Below are 20521 nucleotides of genomic sequence, written 5' to 3' on the forward strand. Positions count from 1 at the left end.
GTATGTCTATCTTTGTCTCCCTCTTTGTCCCTGTCTCTCTCTGTATACGATTCTGAGGGTGCTTGACAGGATAGATGCAGGGAGGATGTTTCCCCTCCTGGGGGAATCTGCAACTATGGGGCAAAGCTCCAGGATATCCGGTCGCCCATTTAAAACGGAGTTGAGGAGGAATTTCTTCTCTCAGAATGTCGTGAATCTTTGGAATCCTCTACCCCAGAGAGCTGTGGAGGCGGAGTCACTGAATATATTCAAGGTGGAGATAGACATATATTTGAGCTGCAGTGGAGTCAAGGGTTATGGGGAGCGGGCAGGAAAGTGGCGTTGAGTAGAAGATCTGATCAGCCATGATCTTATTGAATGGCGGGGCAGGCTCGAGGGGCCGAATGGCCCACTCCTGCTCCTATTCCTTCTGTTCTTATTTCTGTCCCTTCTGACTCTGTCCCTCTGTTCTCATGTCGATTTTTGCTCTCACAGATTCGGCACCTTTCAGTTCCTCGTTAGTATAGTGGTGAGTATCCCCGCCTGTCACGCGGGAGACCGGGGTTCAATTCCCCGACGGGGAGAATTTTTAACATCCCCAATTTTAAACCTTTGGGCAGCTCCTTAAAAAGACCCTGGGAAAAGTTGAATAGAACAAAATGAACGAAAATAATTTTAAAATATGTACATGATGAAATTTATAACAACTCCCTGCACCAGTTCCTCGTTAGTAGAGTGTTCTCCTTCTGTTTGCCTGTTGTGTGGGGCACTGAGGAGGGATAGAGAAAATGAGATAACAGCGGGAGAAAACACGGCTGCTCTTTCAAAGAGACAGCACAGGCACGATTGGCCGAATGGCCTCCCACCGTGCTGCCAGCCTGCATGAATGCATGACACTGAGATGGATATCTGAGACATACCCACACAAAGAGAGCACATACGGGTATTTTGTGTGTGTTTGCTGCTTTGTCTCAAGCACTGCATAACCATTTCCTCTACAATGTCGTGGATATTATGATGTTCAGTTTTCACTTCCCCGACGGCTTCTCTCTGACTTTATGCCTCTGTCTCTGAGAAAAGCATAGAAGGAAATATATGGCAAATGGACGCCTTCCCGCACTTGATGCTGTGGCTTAGTAAACATGTCCTTTGTGTTCTCGTCTAAAAGATGTCCTCTTGTACGAAAAGTTTGCCTGGCGTGAAAGTGATCTGAATTTCAAAGCAGCAAGGAGGAAAGTCTGCATTGCTCTGCTTGCTGGCAGGCAGCTTTTTGCAGCTTCCCTGGTGGTCTAGTGGTTAAGATTCGGCGCTTTCACCGCCGCGGCCCGGGTTCGATTCCTGATTAGGAAACAATGCGTTTTGAGGCTGTTTGAAATGCCTCCAATCAATGCACCCGCGCGAAGCAATGCCTGCTCCTGATCAACCTTTGCAATTTCAACATTGCTGCTGCCTCAACAGGTGCACAATGCACTTCCTTGCATTCTGTAAAATGCCTGCTGTTTCAAAGTCAGCAGGCAATTACGTTTGGAACGAGACAATTTAAACGTGCACATGCCCACATTTAACTGCAGCTGACAGTGTCAGAACAGTCACGGTTATTATCAAACTTCCATGTATTTTCTTGCAGGCTGCACCCCCAACAAACTTAGCTTATCACAGCACGGCTATCAATCAACTCAACGCCAGTGCGAATAATGCAACATTTGAAAGTTAGCAACGTGTGCAAGACTTTAGTGAGAGAGAGTTGGGCCGTGATAACATTTCTAAGCTGTAAGATATTCAGTCGGCCTGAGCCCTTGCTGCGTAATTCAATTCTCCCCGTACTGATTCTGTTATCTTCAATTGGTCTCCTCTGGTTACCGTCATACCTGCCACTGGCAAGCGTTTCTCCTTATTACCTCAATCAAATCCCCTTGTAATTTTGAAAGCCTCTTATTAAATTTCCTCTTAACCGTCTGAGGAAAACAATCACAAACTCTCAACATAACTGAAGTTCCTTATCCCTCGGACCACTCTGCAAGACGTCAAACTGAGTGTCTCGCTCTGTATGTCTATCTTTGTCTCCCTCTTTGTCCCTGTCTCTCTCTGTATCGGATTCTGAGGGTGCTTGACAGGATAGATGCAGGGAGGATGATTCCCCTCCTGAGGGAATCTACAACTAGGGGCCAAAGCTCCAGGATATCCGGTCGCCCATTTAAAACGGCGATGAGGAGGAATTTCTTCTCTCAGAATGTCGTGAATCTTTGGAATCCTCTACCCCAGAGAGCTGTGGAGGCGGAGTCACTGAATATATTCAAGGTGGAGGTAGACTTATATTTGAGCTGCAGTGGAGTCAAGGGTTATGGGGAGCGGGCAGGAAAGTGGCGTTGAGTAGAAGATCTGATCAGCCATGATCTTATTGAATGGTGGGGCAGGCTCGAGGGGCAGAATGGCCCACTCCTGCTCCTATTCCTTCTGTTCTTATTCTTATTTCTGTCCTTCTGCCTCTGTCCCTCTGTTCACAGGTCGATTTTTGCTCTGACAGATTCGGCACCTTTCAGTTCCTCGTTAGTATAGTGGTGAGTATCACCGCCTGTCACGCGGGATACCGGGGTTCAATTCCCCGACGGGGAGGATTTTTAACATCCCCAATTTTAAACCTTTGGGCAGCTCCTTAAAAAGACCCTGGGAAAAGTTGAATAGAACAAAATGAACGAAAATAATTTTAAAATATGTACATGATGAAATTTATAACAACTCCCTGCACCAGTTCCTCGTTAGTAGAGTGTTCTCCTTCTGTTTGCCTGTTGTGTGGGGCATTGAGGAGGGATAGAGAAAATGAGATAACAGCGGGAGAAAGCACGACTGCTCTTTCAAAGAGACAGCACAGGCACGATTGGCCGAATGGCCTCCCACCGTGCTGCCAGCCTCCATGAATGCATGACACTGAGATGGATATCTGAGACATACCCACACAAAGAGAGCACATACGGGTATTTTGTGTGTGTTTGCTGCTTTGTCTCAAGCACTGCATAACCATTTCCTCTACAATGTCGTGGATATTATGATGTTCAGTTTTCACTTCCCCGACGGCTTCTCTCTGACTTTATGCCTCTGTCTCTGAGAAAAGCATAGAAGGAAATATATGGCAAATGGACGCCTTCCCGCACTTGATGCTGTGGCTTAGTAAACATGTCCTTTGTGTTCTCGTCTAAAAGATGTCCTCTTGTACGAAAAGTTTGCCTGGCGTGAAAGTGATCTGAATTTCAAAGCAGCAAGGAGGAAAGTCTGCATTGCTCTGCTTGCTGGCAGGCAGCTTTTTGCAGCTTCCCTGGTGGTCTAGTGATTAAGATTCGGCGCTTTCACCGCCGCGGCCCGGGTTCGATTCCGGGTTAGAGAACAGTGCGTTTTGAGGCTGTTTGAAATGCCTCCAATCAATGCACCCGCGCGAAGCAATGTCTGCTCCTGATCAACCTTTGCAATTTCAACACTGCTGCTGCCTCAACAGGTACACAATGCACTTCCTTGCCTTCTGTAAAATGCCTGCTGTTTTAAAGTCAGCAGGAAATTACATTTGGAACGAGACAATTTAAACGTGCACATGCCCACATTTAACTGCAGCTGACAGTGTCAGAACAGTCACGGTTATTATCAAACTTCCATGTATTTTCTTGCAGGCTGCACCCCCCTAACAAACTTAGCTTATCACAGCACGGCTATCAATCAACTCAACGCCAGTGTGAAGAATGCAACATTTGAAAGTTAGCAACGTGTGCAAGACTTTAGTGAGAGAGAGTTGGGCCGTGATAACATTTCTAAGCAGTAAGATATTCAGTAGGCCTGAGCCCTTGCTGCGTAATACAATTCTCCCCGTACTGATTCTGTTATCTTCAATTGGTCTCCTCTGGTTACCGTCATACCTGCCACTGGCAAGCGTTTCTCCTTATTACCTCAATCAAATCCCCTTGTAATTTTGAAAGCCTCTTATTAAATTTCCTCTTAACCGTCTGAGGAGAACAATCACAAACTCTCAACATAACTGAAGTTCCTTATCCCTCGGACCACTCTGCAAGACGTCAAACTGAGTGTCTCGCTCTGTATGTCTATCTTTGTCTCCCTCTTTGTCCCTGTCTCTCTCTGTATAGGATTCTGAGGGTGCTTGACAGGATAGATGCAGGGAGGATGTTTCCCCTCCTGGGGGAATCTACAACTAGGGGGAAAAGCTCCAGGATATCCGGTCGCCCATTTAAAACGGAGATGAGGAGGAATTTCTTCTCTCAGCATGTCGTGAATCTTTGGAATCCTCTACCCCAGAGAGCTGTGGAGGCGGAGTCACTGAATATATTCAAGGTGGAGATAGACATATATTTGAGCTGCAGTGGAGTCAAGGGTTATGGGGAGCGGGCAGGAAAGTGGCGTTGAGTAGAAGATCTGATCAGCCATGATCTTATTGAATGGCGGGGCAGGCTCGAGGGGTCGAATGGCCCACTCCTGCTCCTATTCCTTCTGTTCTTATTCTTATTTCTGTCCCTTCTGCCTCTGTCCCTCTGTTCACAGTTCGATTTTTGTTCTGACAGATTCGGCACTTTTCAGTTCCTCGTTAGCATAGTGGTGAGTATCCTCGCCTGTCACGCGGGAGACCGGGGTTCAATTCCACGACGGGGAGAATTTTTAACATCCCCAATTTTAAACCTTTGGGCAGCTCCTTAAAAAGACCCTGGGAAAAGTTGAATAGAATCAAATGAACGAAAATAAATTTAAAATATGTACATGACGAAATTTATAACAACTCCCTGCACCAGTTCCTCGTTAGTAGAGTGTTCTCCTTCTGTTTGCCTGTTGTGTGGGGCACTGAGGAGGGAGAGAGAAAATGAGATAACAGCGGGAGAAAGCACGACTGCTCTTTCAAAGAGGCAGCACAGGCACGATTGGCCGAATGGCCTTCCACCGTGCTGCCAGCCTCCATGAATGCATGACACTGAGATGGATATCTGAGACATACCCACACAAAGAGAGCACATACGGGTATTTTGTGTGTGTTTGCTGCTTTGTCTCAAGCACTGCATAACCATTTCCTCTACAATGTCGTGGATATTATGATGTTCAGTTTTCACTTCCCCGACGGCTTCTCTCTGACTTTATGCCTCTGTCTCTGAGAAAAGCATAGAAGGAAATATATGGCAAATGGACGCCTTCCCGCACTTGATGCTGTGGCTTAGTGAACATGTCCTTTGTGTTCTCGTCTAAAAGATGTCATCTTGTACGAAAAGTTTGCCTGGCGTGAAAGTGATCTGAATTTCAAAGCAGCAAGGAGGAAAGTCTGCGTTGCTCTGCTTGCTGGCAGGCAGCTTCTTGCAGCTTCCCTGGTGGTCTAGTGATTAAGATTCGGCGCTTTCACCGCCGCGGCTCGGGTTTGATTCCCGGTTAGAGAAAAGTGCGTTTTGAGGCTGTTTGAAATGCCTCCAATCAATGCACCCGCGCGAAGCAATGCCTGCTCCTGATCAACCTTTGCAATTTCAACACTGCTGCTGCCTCAACAGGTACACAATGCACTTCCTTGCCTTCTGTAAAATGCCTGCTGTTTCAAAGTCAGCAGGAAGTTACATTTGGAACGAGACAATTTAAACGTGCACATGCCCACATTTAACTGCAGCTGACAGTGTCAGAACAGTCACGGTTATTATCAAACTTCCATGTATTTTCTTGCAGGCTGCACCCCCCTAACAAACTTAGCTTATCACAGCACGGCTATCAATCAACTCAACGCCAGTGTGAAGAATGCAACATTTGAAAGTTAGCAACGTGTGCAAGACTTTAGTGAGAGAGAGTTGGGCCGTGATAACATTTCTAAGCAGTAAGATATTCAGTAGGCCTGAGCCCTTGCTGCGTAATACAATTCTCCCCATACTGATTCTGTTATCTTCAATTGGTCTCCTCTGGTTACCGTCATACCTGCCACTGGCAAGCGTTTCTCCTTATTACCTCAAACAAATCCCCTTGTAATTTTGAAAGCCTCTTATTAAATTTCCCCTTAACCGTCTGAAGAAAACAATCACAAACTCTCAACATAGCTGAAGTTCCTTATCCCTCGGACCACTCTGCAAGACGTCAAACTGAGTGTCTCGCTCTGTATGTCTATCTTTGTCTCCCTCTTTGTCCCTGTCTCTCTATGTATAGGATTCTGAGGGTGCTTGACAGGATAGATGCAGGGAGGATGTTCCCCCTCCTGGGGGAATCTGCAACTAGGGGGCAAAGCTTCAGGATATCCGGTCGCCCATTTAAAACGGAGATGAGGAGGAATTTCTTCTCTCAGAATGTCGTGAATCTTTGGAATCCTCTACCCCAGAGAGCTGTGGAGGCGGAGTCATTGAATATATTCAAGGTGGAGACAGACATATATTTGAGCTACAGTGGAGTCAAGGGTTATGGGGAGCGGGCAGGAAAGTGGCGTTGAGTAGAAGAACTGATCAGCCATGATCTTATTGAATGGCGGGGCAGGCTCGAGGGGCCGAATGGCCCACTCCTGCTCCTATTCCTTCTGTTCTTATTCTTATTTCTGTCCCTTCAGCCTCTGTCCCTCTGTCCACAGGTCGATTTTTGCTCTGACAGGTTCGGCACCTTTCAGTTCCTCGTTAGTATAGTGGTGAGTATCCCCGCCTGTCACGCTGGAGACCGGGGTTCAATTCCCCGACGGGGAGAATTTTTAACATCCCCAATTTTAAACCTTTGGGCAGCTCCTTAAAAAGACCCTGGGAAAAGTTGAATAGAACAAAATGAACGAAAATAATTTTAAAATATGTACATGACGAAATGTATAACAACTCCCTGCACCAGTTCCTCGTTAGTAGAGTGTTCTCCTTCTGTTTGCCTGTTGTGTGGGGCACTGAGGAGGGAGAGAGAAAATGAGATAACAGCGGGAGAAAGCACGACTGCTCTTTCAAAGAGACAGCACAGGCACGATTGGCCGAATGGCCTCCCACCGTGCTGCCAGCCTCCATGAATGCATGACACTGAGATGGATATCTGAGACATACCCACACAAAGAGAGCACATACGGGTATTTTGTGTGTGTTTGCTGCTTTGTCTCAAGCACTGCATAACCATTTCCTCGACAATGTCGTGGATATTATGATGTTCAGTTTTCACTTCCCCGACGGCTTCTCTCTGACTTTATGCCTCTGTCTCTGAGAAAAGCATAGAAGGAAATATATGGCAAATGGACGCCTTCCCGCACTTGATGCTGTGGTTTGGTGAACATGTCCTTTGTGTTCTCGTCTAAAAGATGTCATCTTGTACGAAAAGTTTGCCTGGCGTGAAAGTGATCTGAATTTCAAAGCAGCAAGGAGGAAATTCTGCGTTGCTCTGCTTGCTGGCAGGCAGCTTTATGCAGCTTCAATGGTGGTCTAGTGGTTAAGAATCAGCGCTTTCACCACCACGGCCCGGGTTCGATTCGCGGTCAGGGAACAGTGCGTTTTGAGGCTGTTTGAAATGCCTCCAATCAATGCACCCGCGCGAAGCAATGCCTGCTCCTGATCAACCTTTGCAATTTCAACACTGCTGCTGCCTCAACAGGTACACAATACACTTCCTTGCCTTCTGTAAAATGCCGGCTGTTTCAAAGTCAGCAGGAAATTACATTTGGAACGAGACAATTTAAACGTGTACATGTCCTCATTTAACTGCAGCTGACAGTGTCAGAACAGTCACGGTTATTATCAAGCTTCCATGTATTTTCTTGTAGGCTGCACCCCCCTAACAAACTTAGCTTATCACAGCACGGCTGTCAATCAACTCAACGCCAGTGTGAAGAATGCAACATTTGAAAGTTAGCAACGTGTGCAAGACTTTAGTGAGAGAGAGTTGGGCCGTGATAACATTTCTAAGCAGTAAGATATTCAGTAGGCCTGAGCCCTTGCTGCGTAATACAATTCTCCCCATACTGATTCTGTTATCTTCAATTGGTCTACTCTGGTTACCGTCATACCTGCCACTGGCAAGCGTTTCTCCTTATTACCTCAAACAAATCCCCTTGTAATTTTGAAAGCCTCTTATTAAATTTCCTCTTAACCGTCTGAAGAAAACAATCACAAACTCTCAACATAGCTGAAGTTCCTTATCCCTCGGACCACTCTGCAAGACGTCAAACTGAGTGTCTCGCTCTGTATGTCTATCTCTGTCTCCCTCTTTGTCCCTGTCTCTCTCTGTATAGGATTCTGAGGGTGCTTGACAGGATAGATGCAGGGAGGATGTTTCCCCTCCTGGGGGAATCTGCAACTAGGGGGCAAAGCTTCAGGTTATCCGGTCGCCCATTTAAAACGGAGATGAGGAGGAATTTCTTCTCTCAGAATGTCGTGAATCTTTGGAATCCTCTACCCCAGAGAGCTGTGGAGGCGGAGTCATTGAATATATTCAAGGTGGAGACAGACATATATTTGAGCTACAGTGGAGTCAAGGGTTATGGGGAGCGGGCAGGAAAGTGGCGTTGAGTAGAAGGACTGATCAGCCATGATCTTATTGAATGGCGGGGCAGGCTCGAGGGGCCGAATGGCCCACTCCTGCTCCTATTCCTTCTGTTCTTATTCTTATTTCTGTCCCTTCAGCCTCTGTCCCTCTGTCCACAGGTCGATTTTTGCTCTGACAGGTTCGGCACTTTTCAGTTCCTCGTTAGTATAGTGGTGAGTATCCCCGCCTGTCACGCGGGAGACCGGGGTTCAATTCCCCGACGGGGAGGATTTTTAACATCCCCAATTTTAAACCTTTGGGCAGCTCCTTAAAAAGACCCTGGGAAAAGTTGAATAGAACAAAATGAACGAAAATAATTTTAAAATATGTACATGACGAAATTTATAACAACTCCCTGCACCAGTTGCTCGTTAGTAGAGTGTTCTCCTTCTGTTTGCCTGTTGTGTGGGGCACTGAGGAGGGAGAGAGAAAATGAGATAACAGCGGGAGAAAGCACGACTGCTCTTTCAAAGAGACAGCACAGGCACGATTGGCCGAATGGCCTCCCACCGTGCTGCCAGCCTCCATGAATGCATGACACTGAGATGGATATCTGAGACATACCCACACAAAGAGAGCACATACGGGTATTTTGTGTGTGTTTGCTGCTTTGTCTCAAGCACTGCATAACCATTTCCTCGACAATGTCGTGGATATTATGATGTTCAGTTTTCACTTCCCCGACGGCTTCTCTCTGACTTTATGCCTCTGTCTCTGAGAAAAGCATAGAAGGAAATATATGGCAAATGGACGCCTTCCCGCACTTGATGCTGTGGTTTAGTGAACATGTCCTTTGTGTTCTCGTCTAAAAGATGTCATCTTGTACGAAAAGTTTGCCTGGCGTGAAAGTGATCTGAATTTCAAAGCAGCAAGGAGGAAAGTCTGCGTTGCTCTGCTTGCTGGCAGGCAGCTTTATGCAGCTTCCCTGGTGGTCTAGTGGTTAAGAATCAGCGCTTTCCCCACCACGGCCCGGGTTCGATTCCCGGTCAGGGAACAGTGCGTTTTGAGGCTGTTTGAAATGCCTCCAATCAATGCACCCGCGCGAAGCAATGCCTGCTCCTGATCAACCTTTGCAATTTCAACACTGCTGCTGCCTCAACAGGTACACAATGCACTTCCTTGCCTTCTGTAAAATGCCGGCTGTTTCAAAGTCAGCAGGAAATTACATTTGGAACGAGACAATTTAAACGTGTACATGTCCTCATTTAACTGCAGCTGACAGTGTCAGAACAGTCACGGTTATTATCAAGCTTCCATGTATTTTCTTGTAGGCTGCACCCCCCTAACAAACTTAGCTTATCACAGCACGGCTGTCAATCAACTCAACGCCAGTGTGAAGAATGCAACATTTGAAAGTTAGCAACGTGTGCAAGACTTTAGTGAGAGAGAGTTGGGCCGTGATAACATTTCTAAGCAGTAAGATATTCAGTAGGCCTGAGCCCTTGCTGCGTAATACAATTCTCCCCATACTGATTCTGTTATCTTCAATTGGTCTACTCTGGTTACCGTCATACCTGCCACTGGCAAGCGTTTCTCCTTATTACCTCAAACAAATCCCCTTGTAATTTTGAAAGCCTCTTATTAAATTTCCTCTTAACCGTCTGAAGAAAACAATCACAAACTCTCAACATAGCTGAAGTTCCTTATCCCTCGGACCACTCTGCAAGACGTCAAACTGAGTGTCTCGCTCTGTATGTCTATCTCTGTCTCCCTCTTTGTCCCTGTCTCTCTCTGTATAGGATTCTGAGGGTGCTTGACAGGATAGATGCAGGGAGGATGTTTCCCCTCCTGGGGGAATCTGCAACTAGGGGGCAAAGCTTCAGGTTATCCGGTCGCCCATTTAAAACGGAGATGAGGAGGAATTTCTTCTCTCAGAATGTCGTGAATCTTTGGAATCCTCTACCCCAGAGAGCTGTGGAGGCGGAGTCATTGAATATATTCAAGGTGGAGACAGACATATATTTGAGCTACAGTGGAGTCAAGGGTTATGGGGAGCGGGCAGGAAAGTGGCGTTGAGTAGAAGGACTGATCAGCCATGATCTTATTGAATGGCGGGGCAGGCTCGAGGGGCCGAATGGCCCACTCCTGCTCCTATTCCTTCTGTTCTTATTCTTATTTCTGTCCCTTCAGCCTCTGTCCCTCTGTCCACAGGTCGATTTTTGCTCTGACAGGTTCGGCACCTTTCAGTTCCTCGTTAGTATAGTGGTGAGTATCCCCGCCTGTCACGCGGGAGACCGGGGTTCAATTCCCCGACGGGGAGGATTTTTAACATCCCCAATTTTAAACCTTTGGGCAGCTCCTTAAAAAGACCCTGGGAAAAGTTGAATAGAACAAAATGAACGAAAATAATTTTAAAATATGTACATGACGAAATTTATAACAACTCCCTGCACCAGTTGCTCGTTAGTAGAGTGTTCTCCTTCTGTTTGCCTGTTGTGTGGGGCACTGAGGAGGGAGAGAGAAAATGAGATAACAGCGGGAGAAAGCACGACTGCTCTTTCAAAGAGACAGCACAGGCACGATTGGCCGAATGGCCTCCCACCGTGCTGCCAGCCTCCATGAATGCATGACACTGAGATGGATATCTGAGACATACCCACACAAAGAGAGCACATACGGGTATTTTGTGTGTGTTTGCTGCTTTGTCTCAAGCACTGCATAACCATTTCCTCGACAATGTCGTGGATATTATGATGTTCAGTTTTCACTTCCCCGACGGCTTCTCTCTGACTTTATGCCTCTGTCTCTGAGAAAAGCATAGAAGGAAATATATGGCAAATGGACGCCTTCCCGCACTTGATGCTGTGGTTTAGTGAACATGTCCTTTGTGTTCTCGTCTAAAAGATGTCATCTTGTACGAAAAGTTTGCCTGGCGTGAAAGTGATCTGAATTTCAAAGCAGCAAGGAGGAAAGTCTGCGTTGCTCTGCTTGCTGGCAGGTAGCTTTATGCAGCTTCCCTGGTGGTCTAGTGGTTAAGAATCAGCGCTTTCCCCACCACGACCCGGGTTCGATTCCCGGTCAGGGAACAGTGCGTTTTGAGGCTGTTTGAAATGCCTCCAATCAATGCACCCGCGCGAAGCAATGCCTGCTCCTGATCAACCTTTGCAATTTCAACACTGCTGCTGCCTCAACAGGTACACAATGCACTTCCTTGCCTTCTGTAAAATGCCTGCTGTTTCAAAGTTAGCAGGAAATTACATTTGGAACGAGATAATTTAAACGTGTACATGTCCACATTTAACTGCAGCTGACAGTGTCAGAACAGTCACGGTTATTATCAAGCTTCCATGTATTTTCTTGTAGGCTGCACCCCCCTAACAAACTTAGCTTATCACAGCACGGCTATCAATCAACTCAACGCCAGTGTGAAGAATGCAACATTTGAAAGTTAGCAACGTGTGCAAGACTTTAGTGAGAGAGAGTTGGGCCGTGATAACATTTCTAAGCAGTAAGATATTCAGTAGGCCTGAGCCCTTGCTGCGTAATACAATTCTCCCCATACTGATTCTGTTATCTTCAATTGGTCTCCTCTGGTTACCGTCATACCTGCCACTGGCAAGCGTTTCTCCTTATTACCTCAAACAAATCCCCTTGTAATTTTGAAAGCCTCTTATTAAATTTCCCCTTAACCGTCTGAAGAAAACAATCACAAACTCTCAACATAGCTGAAGTTCCTTATCCCTCGGACCACTCTGCAAGACGTCAAACTGAGTGTCTCGCTCTGTATGTCTATCTTTGTCTCCCTCTTTGTCCCTGTCTCTCTATGTATAGGATTCTGAGGGTGCTTGACAGGATAGATGCAGGGAGGATGTTTCCCCTCCTGGGGGAATCTGCAACTAGGGGGCAAAGCTTCAGGATATCCGGTCGCCCATTTAAAACGGAGATGAGGAGGAATTTCTTCTCTCAGAATGTCGTGAATCTTTGGAATCCTCTACCCCAGAGAGCTGTGGAGGCGGAGTCATTGAATATATTCAAGGTGGAGACAGACATATATTTGAGCTACAGTGGAGTCAAGGGTTATGGGGAGCGGGCAGGAAAGTGGCGTTGAGTAGAAGAACTGATCAGCCATGATCTTATTGAATGGCGGGGCAGGCTCGAGGGGCCGAATGGCCCACTCCTGCTCCTATTCCTTCTGTTCTTATTCTTATTTCTGTCCCTTCAGCCTCTGTCCACAGGTCGATTTTTGCTCTGACAGGTTCGGCACCTTTCAGTTCCTCGTTAGTATAGTGGTGAGTATCCCCGCCTGTCACGCGGGTGACCGGGGTTCAATTCCCCGACGGGGAGAATTTTTAACATCCCCAATTTTAAACCTTTGGGCAGCTCCTTAAAAAGACCCTGGGAAAAGTTGAATAGAACAAAATGAACGAAAATAATTTTAAAATATGTACATGACGAAATTTATAACAACTCCCTGCACCAGTTGCTCGTTAGTAGAGTGTTCTCCTTCTGTTTGCCTGTTGTGTGGGGCACTGAGGAGGGAGAGAGAAAATGAGATAACAGCGGGAGAAAGCACGACTGCTCTTTCAAAGAGACAGCACAGGCACGATTGGCCGAATGGCCTCCCACCGTGCTGCCAGCCTCCATGAATGCATGACACTGAGATGGATATCTGAGACATACCCACACAAAGAGAGCACATACGGGTATTTTGTGTGTGTTTGCTGCTTTGTCTCAAGCACTGCATAACCATTTCCTCGACAATGTCGTGGATATTATGATGTTCAGTTTTCACTTCCCCGACGGCTTCTCTCTGACTTTATGCCTCTGTCTCTGAGAAAAGCATAGAAGGAAATATATGGCAAATGGACGCCTTCCCGCACTTGATGCTGTGGTTTAGTGAACATGTCCTTTGTGTTCTCGTCTAAAAGATGTCATCTTGTACGAAAAGTTTGCCTGGCGTGAAAGTGATCTGAATTTCAAAGCAGCAAGGAGGAAAGTCTGCGTTGCTCTGCTTGCTGGCAGGTAGCTTTATGCAGCTTCCCTGGTGGTCTAGTGGTTAAGAATCAGCGCTTTCCCCACCACGGCCCGGGTTCGATTCCCGGTCAGGGAACAGTGCGTTTTGAGGCTGTTTGAAATGCCTCCAATCAATGCACCCGCGCGAAGCAATGCCTGCTCCTGATCAACCTTTGCAATTTCAACACTGCTGCTGCCTCAACAGGTACACAATGCACTTCCTTGCCTTCTGTAAAATGCCTGCTGTTTCAAAGTTAGCAGGAAATTACATTTGGAACGAGATAATTTAAACGTGTACATGTCCACATTTAACTGCAGCTGACAGTGTCAGAACAGTCACGGTTATTATCAAGCTTCCATGTATTTTCTTGTAGGCTGCACCCCCCTAACAAACTTAGCTTATCACAGCACGGCTATCAATCAACTCAACGCCAGTGTGAAGAATGCAACATTTGAAAGTTAGCAACGTGTGCAAGACTTTAGTGAGAGAGAGTTGGGCCGTGATAACATTTCTAAGCAGTAAGATATTCAGTAGGCCTGAGCCCTTGCTGCGTAATACAATTCTCCCCATACTGATTCTGTTATCTTCAATTGGTCTCCTCTGGTTACCGTCATACCTGCCACTGGCAAGCGTTTCTCCTTATTACCTCAAACAAATCCCCTTGTAATTTTGAAAGCCTCTTATTAAATTTCCCCTTAACCGTCTGAAGAAAACAATCACAAACTCTCAACATAGCTGAAGTTCCTTATCCCTCGGACCACTCTGCAAGACGTCAAACTGAGTGTCTCGCTCTGTATGTCTATCTTTGTCTCCCTCTTTGTCCCTGTCTCTCTATGTATAGGATTCTGAGGGTGCTTGACAGGATAGATGCAGGGAGGATGTTTCCCCTCCTGGGGGAATCTGCAACTAGGGGGCAAAGCTTCAGGATATCCGGTCGCCCATTTAAAACGGAGATGAGGAGGAATTTCTTCTCTCAGAATGTCGTGAATCTTTGGAATCCTCTACCCCAGAGAGCTGTGGAGGCGGAGTCATTGAATATATTCAAGGTGGAGACAGACATATATTTGAGCTACAGTGGAGTCAAGGGTTATGGGGAGCGGGCAGGAAAGTGGCGTTGAGTAGAAGAACTGATCAGCCATGATCTTATTGAATGGCGGGGCAGGCTCGAGGGGCCGAATGGCCCACTCCTGCTCCTATTCCTTCTGATCTTATTCTTATTTCTGTCCCTTCTGCCTCTGTCCCTCTGTCCACAGGTCGATTTTTGCTCTGACAGGTTCGGCACCTTTCAGTTCCTCGTTAGTATAGTGGTGAGTATCCTCGCCTGTCACGCGGGAGACCGGGGTTCAATTCCCCGACGGGGAGAATTTTTAACAGCCCCAATTTTAAACCTTTGGGCAGCTCCTTAAAAAGACCCTGGGAAAAGTTGAATAGAACAAAATGAACGAAAATAATTTTAAAATATGTACATGACGAAATGTATAACAACTCCCTGCACCAGTTCCTCGTTAGTAGAGTGTTCTCCTTCTGTTTGCCTGTTGTGTGGGGCACTGAGGAGGGAGAGAGAAAATGAGATAACAGCGGGAGAAAGCACGACTGCTCTTTCAAAGAGACAGCACAGGCACGATTGGCCGAATGGCCTCCCACCGTGCTGCCAGCCTCCATGAATGCATGACAATGAGATGGATATCTGAGACATACCCACACAAAGAGAGCACATACGGGTATTTTGTGTGTGTTTGCTGCTTTGTCTCAAGCACTGCATAACCATTTCCTCGACAATGTCGTGGATATTATGATGTTCAGTTTTCACTTCCCCGACGGCTTCTCTCTGACTTTATGCCTCTGTCTCTGAGAAAAGCATAGAAGGAAATATATGGCAAATGGACGCCTTCCCGCACTTGATGCTGTGGTTTAGTGAACATGTCCTTTGTGTTCTCGTCTAAAAGATGTCATCTTGTACGAAAAGTTTGCCTGGCGTGAAAGTGATCTGAATTTCAAAGCAGCAAGGAGGAAAGTCTGCGTTGCTCTGCTTGCTGGCAGGCAGCTTTATGCAGCTTCCCTGGTGGTCTAGTGGTTAAGAATCAGCGCTTTCCCCACCACGGCCCGGGTTCGATTCCCGGTCAGGGAACAGTGCGTTTTGAGGCTGTTTGAAATGCCTCCAATCAATGCACCCGCGCGAAGCAATGCCTGCTCCTGATCAACCTTTGCAATTTCAACACTGCTGCTGCCTCAACAGGTACACAATGCACTTCCTTGCCTTCTGTAAAATGCCGGCTGTTTCAAAGTCAGCAGGAAATTACATTTGGAACGAGACAATTTAAACGTGTACATGTCCTCATTTAACTGCAGCTGACAGTGTCAGAACAGTCACGGTTATTATCAAGCTTCCATGTATTTTCTTGTAGGCTGCACCCCCCTAACAAACTTAGCTTATCACAGCACGGCTGTCAATCAACTCAACGCCAGTGTGAAGAATGCAACATTTGAAAGTTAGCAACGTGTGCAAGACTTTAGTGAGAGAGAGTTGGGCCGTGATAACATTTCTAAGCAGTAAGATATTCAGTAGGCCTGAGCCCTTGCTGCGTAATACAATTCTCCCCATACTGATTCTGTTATCTTCAATTGGTCTACTCTGGTTACCGTCATACCTGCCACTGGCAAGCGTTTCTCCTTATTACCTCAAACAAATCCCCTTGTAATTTTGAAAGCCTCTTATTAAATTTCCTCTTAACCGTCTGAAGAAAACAATCACAAACTCTCAACATAGCTGAAGTTCCTTATCCCTCGGACCACTCTGCAAGACGTCAAACTGAGTGTCTCGCTCTGTATGTCTATCTCTGTCTCCCTCTTTGTCCCTGTCTCTCTCTGTATAGGATTCTGAGGGTGCTTGACAGGATAGATGCAGGGAGGATGTTTCCCCTCCTGGGGGAATCTGCAACTAGGGGGCAAAGCTTCAGGTTATCCGGTCGCCCATTTAAAACGGAGATGAGGAGGAATTTCTTCTCTCAGAATGTCGTGAATCTTTGGAATCCTCTACCCCAGAGAGCTGTGGAGGCGGAGTCATTGAATATATTCAAGGTGGAGACAGACATATATTTGAGCTACAGTGGAGTCAAGGGTTATGGGGAGCGGGCAGGAAAGTGGCGTTGAGTAGAAGAACTGATCAGCCATGATCTTATTGAATGGCGGGGCAGGCTCGAGGGGCCGAATGGCCCACTCCTGCTCCTATTCCTTCTGTTCTTATTCTTATTTCTGTCCCTTCAGCCTCTGTCCCTCTGTCCACAGGTCGATTTTTGCTCTGACAGGTTCGGCACCTTTCAGTTCCTCGTTAGTATAGTGGTGAGTATCCCCGCCTGTCACGCGGGAGACCGGGGTTCAATTCCCCGACGGGGAGGATTTTTAACATCCCCAATTTTAAACCTTTGGGCAGCTCCTTAAAAAGACCCTGGGAAAAGTTGAATAGAACAAAATGAACGAAAATAATTTTAAAATATGTACATGACGAAATTTATAACAACTCCCTGCACCAGTTGCTCGTTAGTAGAGTGTTCTCCTTCTGTTTGCCTGTTGTGTGGGGCACTGAGGAGGGAGAGAGAAAATGAGATAACAGCGGGAGAAAGCACGACTGCTCTTTCAAAGAGACAGCACAGGCACGATTGGCCGAATGGCCTCCCACCGTGCTGCCAGCCTCCATGAATGCATGACACTGAGATGGATATCTGAGACATACGCACATACGGGTATTTTGTGTGTGTTTGCTGCTTTGTCTCAAGCACTGCATAACCATTTCCTCGACAATGTCGTGGATATTATGATGTTCAGTTTTCACTTCCCCGACGGCTTCTCTCTGACTTTATGCCTCTGTCTCTGAGAAAAGCATAGAAGGAAATATATGGCAAATGGACGCCTTCCCGCACTTGATGCTGTGGTTTAGTGAACATGTCCTTTGTGTTCTCGTCTAAAAGATGTCATCTTGTACGAAAAGTTTGCCTGGCGTGAAAGTGATCTGAATTTCAAAGCAGCAAGGAGGAAAGTCTGCGTTGCTCTGCTTGCTGGCAGGCAGCTTTATGCAGCTTCCCTGGTGGTCTAGTGGTTAAGAATCAGCGCTTTCCCCACCACGGCCCGGGTTCGATTCCCGGTCAGGGAACAGTGCGTTTTGAGGCTGTTTGAAATGCCTCCAATCAATGCACCCGCGCGAAGCAATGCCTGCTCCTGATCAACCTTTGCAATTTCAACACTGCTGCTGCCTCAACAGGTACACAATGCACTTCCTTGCCTTCTGTAAAATGCCGGCTGTTTCAAAGTCAGCAGGAAATTACATTTGGAACGAGACAATTTAAACGTGTACATGTCCTCATTTAACTGCAGCTGACAGTGTCAGAACAGTCACGGTTATTATCAAGCTTCCATGTATTTTCTTGTAGGCTGCACCCCCCTAACAAACTTAGCTTATCACAGCACGGCTGTCAATCAACTCAACGCCAGTGTGAAGAATGCAACATTTGAAAGTTAGCAACGTGTGCAAGACTTTAGTGAGAGAGAGTTGGGCCGTGATAACATTTCTAAGCAGTAAGATATTCAGTAGGCCTGAGCCCTTGCTGCGTAATACAATTCTCCCCATACTGATTCTGTTATCTTCAATTGGTCTACTCTGGTTACCGTCATACCTGCCACTGGCAAGCGTTTCTCCTTATTACCTCAAACAAATCCCCTTGTAATTTTGAAAGCCTCTTATTAAATTTCCTCTTAACCGTCTGAAGAAAACAATCACAAACTCTCAACATAGCTGAAGTTCCTTATCCCTCGGACCACTCTGCAAGACGTCAAACTGAGTGTCTCGCTCTGTATGTCTATCTCTGTCTCCCTCTTTGTCCCTGTCTCTCTCTGTATAGGATTCTGAGGGTGCTTGACAGGATAGATGCAGGGAGGATGTTTCCCCTCCTGGGGGAATCTGCAACTAGGGGGCAAAGCTTCAGGTTATCCGGTCGCCCATTTAAAACGGAGATGAGGAGGAATTTCTTCTCTCAGAATGTCGTGAATCTTTGGAATCCTCTACCCCAGAGAGCTGTGGAGGCGGAGTCATTGAATATATTCAAGGTGGAGACAGACATATATTTGAGCTACAGTGGAGTCAAGGGTTATGGGGAGCGGGCAGGAAAGTGGCGTTGAGTAGAAGAACTGATCAGCCATGATCTTATTGAATGGCGGGGCAGGCTCGAGGGGCCGAATGGCCCACTCCTGCTCCTATTCCTTCTGTTCTTATTCTTATTTCTGTCCCTTCAGCCTCTGTCCCTCTGTCCACAGTTCGATTTTTGCTCTGACAGGTTCGGCACCTTTCAGTTCCTCGTTAGTATAGTGGTGAGTATCCCCGCCTGTCACGCGGGAGACCGGGGTTCAATTCCCCGACGGGGAGGATTTTTAACATCCCCAATTTTAAACCTTTGGGCAGCTCCTTAAAAAGACCCTGGGAAAAGTTGAATAGAACAAAATGAACGAAAATAATTTTAAAATATGTACATGACGAAATTTATAACAACTCCCTGCACCAGTTGCTCGTTAGTAGAGTGTTCTCCTTCTGTTTGCCTGTTGTGTGGGGCACTGAGGAGGGAGAGAGAAAATGAGATAACAGCGGGAGAAAGCACGACTGCTCTTTCAAAGAGACAGCACAGGCACGATTGGCCGAATGGCCTCCCACCGTGCTGCCAGCCTCCATGAATGCATGACACTGAGATGGATATCTGAGACATACGGGTATTTTGTGTGTGTTTGCTGCTTTGTCTCAAGCACTGCATAACCATTTCCTCGACAATGTCGTGGATATTATGATGTTCAGTTTTCACTTCCCCGACGGCTTCTCTCTGACTTTATGCCTCTGTCTCTGAGAAAAGCATAGAAGGAAATATATGGCAAATGGACGCCTTCCCGCACTTGATGCTGTGGTTTAGTGAACATGTCCTTTGTGTTCTCGTCTAAAAGATGTCATCTTGTACGAAAAGTTTGCCTGGCGTGAAAGTGATCTGAATTTCAAAGCAGCAAGGAGGAAAGTCTGCGTTGCTCTGCTTGCTGGCAGGCAGCTTTATGCAGCTTCCCTGGTGGTCTAGTGGTTAAGAATCAGCGCTTTCCCCACCACGGCCCGGGTTCGATTCCCGGTCAGGGAACAGTGCGTTTTGAGGCTGTTTGAAATGCCTCCAATCAATGCACCCGCGCGAAGCAATGCCTGCTCCTGATCAACCTTTGCAATTTCAACACTGCTGCTGCCTCAACAGGTACACAATGCACTTCCTTGCCTTCTGTAAAATGCCTGCTGTTTCAAAGTTAGCAGGAAATTACATTTGGAACGAGACAATTTAAACGTGTACATGTCCACATTTAACTGCAGCTGACAGTGTCAGAACAGTCACGGTTATTATCAAGCTTCCATGTATTTTCTTGTAGGCTGCACCCCCCTAACAAACTTAGCTTATCACAGCACGGCTATCAATCAACTCAACGCCAGTGTGAAGAATGCAACATTTGAAAGTTAGCAACGTGTGCAAGACTTTAGTGAGAGAGAGTTGGGCCGTGATAACATTTCTAAGCAGTAAGATATTCAGTAGGCCTGAGCCCTTGCTGCGTAATACAATTCTCCCCATACTGATTCTGTTATCTTCAATTGGTCTCCTCTGGTTACCGTCATACCTGCCACTGGCAAGCGTTTCTCCTTATTACCTCAAACAAATCCCCTTGTAATTTTGAAAGCCTCTTATTAAATTTCCCCTTAACCGTCTGAAGAAAACAATCACAAACTCTCAACATAGCTGAAGTTCCTTATCCCTCGGACCACTCTGCAAGACGTCAAACTGAGTGTCTCGCTCTGTATGTCTATCTTTGTCTCCCTCTTTGTCCCTGTCTCTCTATGTATAGGATTCTGAGGGTGCTTGACAGGATAGATGCAGGGAGGATGTTTCCCCTCCTGGGGGAATCTGCAACTAGGGGGCAAAGCTTCAGGATATCCGGTCGCCCATTTAAAACGGAGATGAGGAGGAATTTCTTCTCTCAGAATGTCGTGAATCTTTGGAATCCTCTACCCCAGAGAGCTGTGGAGGCGGAGTCATTGAATATATTCAA

General features: G+C 46.6%; 5 non-coding genes across 5 annotated transcripts; all 5 read left to right on the forward strand.

Annotated features, from left to right (window-relative positions):
- The first annotated feature begins 491 nt into the window (after positions 1-491).
- trnad-guc (transfer RNA aspartic acid (anticodon GUC)) lies at positions 492-563 on the forward strand. The gene has a single exon. It is a non-coding gene; the product is annotated as a tRNA-Asp (tRNA).
- Positions 564-8616: 8053 nt separating this feature from the next.
- trnad-guc (transfer RNA aspartic acid (anticodon GUC)) lies at positions 8617-8688 on the forward strand. The gene has a single exon. It is a non-coding gene; the product is annotated as a tRNA-Asp (tRNA).
- Positions 8689-10648: 1960 nt separating this feature from the next.
- On the forward strand, positions 10649-10720 carry trnad-guc (transfer RNA aspartic acid (anticodon GUC)). The gene has a single exon. It is a non-coding gene; the product is annotated as a tRNA-Asp (tRNA).
- A 6016-nt stretch (positions 10721-16736) lies between these two features.
- trnad-guc (transfer RNA aspartic acid (anticodon GUC)) lies at positions 16737-16808 on the forward strand. The gene has a single exon. It is a non-coding gene; the product is annotated as a tRNA-Asp (tRNA).
- A 1947-nt stretch (positions 16809-18755) lies between these two features.
- Positions 18756-18827, forward strand: trnad-guc (transfer RNA aspartic acid (anticodon GUC)). The gene has a single exon. It is a non-coding gene; the product is annotated as a tRNA-Asp (tRNA).
- The last annotated feature ends 1694 nt before the right edge of the window (positions 18828-20521 follow it).

Source organism: Somniosus microcephalus, unplaced genomic scaffold (genome assembly GCF_052327205.1).
Source record: "Somniosus microcephalus isolate GS21.2 unplaced genomic scaffold, FLI_Smic_1.0 unresolved_chr5, whole genome shotgun sequence".
NCBI classification, from domain to species: domain Eukaryota; kingdom Metazoa; phylum Chordata; class Chondrichthyes; order Squaliformes; family Somniosidae; genus Somniosus; species Somniosus microcephalus.